A 6534-nucleotide genomic window follows, 5' to 3' on the forward strand; every position below is an offset into this window, starting at 1 on the left:
CCCAGCAGACCACTCCATAAAAAATGGCTGATGCCACCACAGTGTCGTAAAATGTTTTCAGGAGTTTCTCCTGCACACCAAAAGCCCTCAGCCTCCTGAGCAGATAGAGTCTGCTCTGGCCTTTTTGTGGAGTGCAGAGGAATTAGTAGTCCAGTCCAGTTTATTGTTGAGGTGAACACCCAGGTACTTATAAGATGTCACCATCTCAATGTCCTTTCCCTGGATGTTCACCGGTGTCGGGGGGGATTTATTACACCTGCGGAAATCCACCACCAGTTCTTTAGTTTTCCCCGCGTTGATCTGGAGGTGATTCTGCAGGCACCAGTCCACAAAGTCCTGGGACAGTTCTCTGTACTCGCTATCATCTTCATCTGTGATGAGGCAAACGATAGCAGAGTCATCAGAGAACTTTTGTAGGTGACAGGTTGGTGAGTTGTAGGAGAAGTCAGCAGTGTAAAGAGAAGAAGAATCAAGGAGGCTGTTTCCATGTGTTTTTCTTTTTTTTTTGTTAACTATACAGATTGAGCCTTTTCCTTAATCTTGGATTATTTCAACGGCCATTGTTCCTCATTTCTGTTCAAAAGGAAACAATCAGCTCCTGTTTTAGACAAAATGTTACCTCCAACATTTTTTTTTCTTTTTAATTAGACGCCAGCATTTCAGTGGGTTACTGTTGCCCTCTAGTGGCAGAATTGAACAATGCACATTAATTCAAGTGCAGGACTTAAAGCTGGTTACTTGTATTTTTCCATATTATCCAACTTTATTCGATTTAGTTTGCTATTAACTGAAAACTGAAGATGGATTCAAAATGTCATTACTTTTAAAATAATAAATAAATCCAAGAATAGGTTTCCTGTTTAGGCTACATCATTCAAATGGCATAAAAGGAAACCAGACGTCTGCAACTCCTCTTGATTCTGTTTTCAGGCATTAAAATACATAAACCACGATGAGAAAGTTGAGCAATTAAGGACTTGTGAGATCAAATTAGGTGACACAGTAAAGAGCAACAACATCCCTGTAGAACAAAGGACTCAAAAAAGAAAACAAAGAATTGTGTCCACAAACTCAATCCCATTATAAAAATAGTCCCTATTTACATTATCAGTCCCTTTACAAACACAACTGTTTAATAAGTCTCGTCTATTGACCTGAACACACCCACATTTTACCACAAAAGCAGACAAAATGTATAACAGCAATGTTGAAATACATATAGGGTGAGCGAGCGGAGACTCAAAGCAAACGGTTATGGGCTGGGACTCTGGCTGCTACGTGAGGACAGGAGGTGGAAAAACAAGGAAAAATGTGCACTTGAAATGTAATCTTGCTCGCTGGAAAGAAAACATAATTCCCAGTTTTCTGCCAGAGTTGTAATTATCTTGATAAGCGCTATCAGTGTGGCCTTCCTGTATCTGTCAAAGTGGAGGTGCACATCCGTGTGGCCATGGCTACACTTCTCCTTCTGATGTTATTGTGCTAGACTTGTGGACCAAGACACTACCAAGACCAGAGATTATCAAGACCAAGACTAGTTAAAAGAAACCTAGTTATTTAAATGGTGCTTAATTTGGAGATAAAAAAGTACATTTTAAATATTAAAGATACAATTATCTACTTGAAATTGCATTATTTACCATTATAGTAGCCAAATTACACTGAATATCAGCATCACTGAAATGGACCTGATGCTTAATCAATCACAACGATATGCAAATATTATTCAAAGGCCAATGATGCCATATATTTATTCAAACAAGGCCTTTATAAACACAATACTGTAGTTAAATACAGACAAATGCAGATGCAACAAAACATTAAATCAGATGCAAAATACAAATAGTTTACAAAACTGTACATTAACAAGAGGAAGAACTGGTGATCACAAGATTCTGTCACCTTGGTGTGGAACGGCATCTCAATGATCCGGGTCAGAGACCGAGACAAGACCAAGACCAAAGACTGTTGAGACCGAGACTGGTCTCCAGAACTACAAGCCTAGCTCTCAGCTATTGATTCACCCCCATCATCTGCACACAAAAGCCTGCCCATATGTACTGGTTCCTTTAAAAAGAAAAATGTCCTCTTATGCTATTGCAATTAACCCCAAGGAGAGATCCTTTTCATTAGAAACGCATTTCACTGGGTTGTTGCTGTCCTCTAGTGGCGGAAATGAACAATTAACATTTATTTAAGTACAGGACTTTCATTTTATTGAAATATTTAATTTTTATTTAACTTAATTCGATTGTGAATTAGATTGTTTGTGATTAACTGAAAGATGAAGTGTGGATTTAAAATTTAATGTTTGGAGAATTGCTTAAAAATAAGTTTCCCGTATAGGCCACGTCATTCAAGTGGCTTAAAAGAAAAACAGACTTCTGCAACTACTTTTGATTCTGTTTTCAGGCATTAAAAAATATAAACCATGATGTGCAAAGTAAAGACTTGTCAGATCAAATTCGGTGACACAGTAAAGAGCAACAACATCCCTGCAGAGCAAAGGATTTTGTCCACAAACTCAATCCCATTTATAAAAATAGTCCGCAGTTACACCATCAGTCTCTTTATAAACACGTGTTAGTGGTATTACTTTTAAAATAATAAATAAATCCAACAATAGGTTTCCTGTTTAGGCTACATCATTCAAATGGCATAAAATGAAACCAGACTTCTGCAACTCCTGTTGATTCTGTTTTCAGGCATTAAAATATATAAACCACGATGAGAAAGTTGAGCAAATTAAGGACTTGTGAGATCAAATTAGGTGACAGAGTAAAGAGCAACAACATCAGAGCAAAGAGCAAACATCCCTGTAGAACAAAGGACTCAAAAAATAAAACAAAAAATTGTGTCCACAAACTCAATCCCATTTATAAAAATAGTCCCCACTTACATTATCAGTCCCTTTACAAACACAACTGTTTAATAAGTCTCATCTATTTACCTGAACACACCCACATTTTACCACAAAAGCAGACAAAATGTAAACAGCAATGTTGAAATACATATATGGTGAGCGAGCGGAAACTCAAAGCAAACGGTTATGGGCTGGGACTCTGGCTGCTACGTGAGGACAGGAGGTGGAAAAACAAGGAAAAATGTGCACTTGAAATGTAATCTTGCTCGCTGGAAAGAAAACATAATTCCCAGTTTTCTGCCAGAGTTGTATTTATCTTGATAAGCGCTATCAGTGTGGCCTTCCTGTATCTGTCAAAGTCGAGGTGCACATCCGTCTGGCCCTGGCTACACTTGTAGACCAAGACACTACCAAGACCAGAAATTATCAAGACCAAGATAGACCAAGACTAGTTAAAAGAAACCTAGTTATTTAAATGGTGCTTAATTTGGAGATAAAAAAGTACATTTTAAATATTAAAGATACAATTATCTACTTGAAATTACCTTATTTACCATTATAGTAGCCAAATTACATTGAATATCAGCATCACTGAAATGGACCTGATGCTTAATAAATCACAACAATATGCAAATATTATTCAAAGGCCAATGATGCCGTATATTTATTCAAACAAGGCCTTTATAAACACAATACTGTAGTTAAATACAGACAAATGCAGATGCAACAAAACATTAAATCAGATGCAAAATACAAATAGTTTACAAAACTGTACATTAACAAGAGGAAGAACTGGTGATCACAAGATTCTGTCACCTTGGTGTGGAACGGCATCTCAATGATCCGGGTCAGAGACCGAGACAAGACCAAGACCAAAGACTGTTGAGACCGAGACTGGTCTCCAGAACTACAAGTCTAGCTCTCAGCTATTGATTCACCCCCATCATCTGCACACAAAAGCCTGCCCATATGTACTGGTTCCTTTAAAAAGAAAAATGTCCTCTTATGCTATTGCAATTAACCCCAAGGAGAGATCCTTTTCATTAGAAACGCATTTCACTGGGTTGTTGCTGTCCTCTAGTGGCGGAAATGAACAATTAACATTTATTTAAGTACAGGACTTTCATTTTATTGAAATATTTAATTTTTATTTAACTTAATTCGATTGTGAATTAGATTGTTTGTGATTAACTGAAAGATGAAGTGTGGATTTAAAATTTAATGTTTGGAGAATTGCTTAAAAATAAGTTTCCCGTATAGGCCACGTCATTCAAGTGGCTTAAAAGAAAAACAGACTTCTGCAACTACTTTTGATTCTGTTTTCAGGCATTAAAAAATATAAACCATGATGTGCAAAGTAAAGACTTGTCAGATCAAATTCGGTGACACAGTAAAGAGCAACAACATCCCTGCAGAGCAAAGGATTTTGTCCACAAACTCAATCCCATTTATAAAAATAGTCCGCAGTTACACCATCAGTCTCTTTATAAACACGTGTTAGTGAATACGTGTTATCTATTGTATTGAATACACCCTAATTTTAAAATACTAACAACCCATTTCAAAGTCTAAAACAATCTCCATCATGCCTCTTCAAAAGTCACGAATGATGAAGGAAAACAGATGAAGCAGATCACTTTTAACATGTTTGTGCAAATTGTTAACCAACAACACACAGGAGGCTTTCTTTGCCCCTGAACTGTGTTTTCTTCTCAGCCAACTAAGTCAATTCAAAGTGTTAAATCCCTCTGATATTTCCTGAAAGCTCTCCTGAATAGAGATTAGTCTGATGAGGTTTCATGACAGTTTTGATAAGAAATCATAGATGAATGTAACCACGATCACTTTCACCCTGTGTACCATTTCCACCCCTATCCTTCTGAATTTCATACATGAAATCATCTTTTAAATTGCAAGATTCTTTCATGAAAACTCGTGCAACGTGTCTCACAGTAACCTTTATTTATCTATCTTTATTTACTTACATTCTATTGCTAGTTTTGTTATTTAAAAGTCACTGAATGTATCACAAGTCAAACAGGTTCTGGAGCTCAGTGGATCTGAACGCTACCAGACTTGTTCATCATTGGAGCCGCAGGCTGGAAGTATAACTGATATTCTCCTGAAATGTTGCTGCTGGTCGCCTCCAAGTATGACAAATGTGCAGCTCAGGTTACACGCATCACACCAGCTCAGAGGACACGGTGGTTGACAGTCAAGCTGCTGCAGCTGACTATCTTAGATAAAACTGTGGCAGGGTGGAGAGGTGGATAGGACACGCGCACCTGTGTCCCATCCGCCTGAGTGGATCTCTCCACCCTGCCTGCCTTATAAGGCGGAGCTGGACAGCAGAAGAGGGGTCGGAGGAGCTGCTGTCATGCTTGTGCACTGTGTGTGGTGTTTAATTGACGAATAAAAGGGTCTGCACGAAGCTCCGTGTCTCTCCATCCTTCGGTCGGGCCCCCGTGGCACTCGCCCTGCCACAAAAACCCTTTATGCTGACAAAATAACACCATTAATCATTAGGCTCTTTGGAAAACAGAATATTCATTATAAGGGAGCATAAAATATGCAAAACAATATGTATTTACATAACCTGGAAAAGAAAATTACATAGTAAATCAAAAACAAAGTTCAGCATTTAAAGGTGACCTATTATGGCATTTAATGTATATTTTAAACAGGCCTTGAATGTCTTAAAAACAATCTAAAGCTTGTTTTTTCTACATAAATCATAAATCCAGCCTGTGAGCCATGTCACTAGTTTTACCGCTTCTAACCCCTTTTTCTGCGCCTCATTTTTAGGGAAGGGGGGGGGGGGGGGGTATGATAATGAGGCTCTGTGCTGATTGGCTCCCTGAATGACGTGTAGCAGGGGAGGAGAATAAACCTCGCTCCGCCAGAGCAGCCCGAGCCTCTAAATTATCACAACACTGAATTTTCACAAATGGAAACTTTATTGTTAAAAAAATAAAATATGAGTTGTATATAAATAACATTTATGCACTATTTCAGCCGGATCTACCCAGCGGATGCTGAACGCTGGCCCCGGAGCAACGCCGGGCGCCCGGGAGCAGCGCTGCTGGAGCAGCGCGCATCACCGCGGCTTTAACGGGGGAATCTGACCGGTTCCGACCGGCCGGGACCGCAGGAACCGGCCTGGACTGGTAGCAGGGACTCCCGGGGACCGACCAGCGGAATTTCAGCCGGATCTGCCCGGCGGATGCTGCGCGACGGGCGCTGCAACCCCACGGCCGGCGCACAGATCGGCTCCGGAGCGCATCCGCGGCGCATCGTTGGTTACCGGTGATCAAACCGACAGATTTGCCTGAAAATCTCGGAGGGTGAAGCTGGTCCGACCTGGGACGGACCCCCAAGGACCCAGCTCCCAAACCACCCGGGAACCTGGATGATTTAACCCTCCGCCGCGGCGCCGTGTCCGACTGGCTGAAGAAAGCGCCGCTCCAGAGCTGGTTGTGGGCGTGGTTTCAGCAGCGGAGGCTGAACCTATGGAAATCTGCTCCCGTCGTTACGTAACGACGGGAGCAGATTTTAATCGGCTCAAAAAAAACCACGTGACACTGGGGGACTCTGTCCGGCGGGGGTCAGAGAGCTTGCAGAAATTCATGGTATTTTGTCTCCCCTGTGCTGGCAGGGTGAGGGGAGACCAC

This window comes from Cololabis saira, chromosome 13, assembly GCF_033807715.1.
Source record: "Cololabis saira isolate AMF1-May2022 chromosome 13, fColSai1.1, whole genome shotgun sequence".
Classification (NCBI taxonomy): domain Eukaryota; kingdom Metazoa; phylum Chordata; class Actinopteri; order Beloniformes; family Belonidae; genus Cololabis; species Cololabis saira.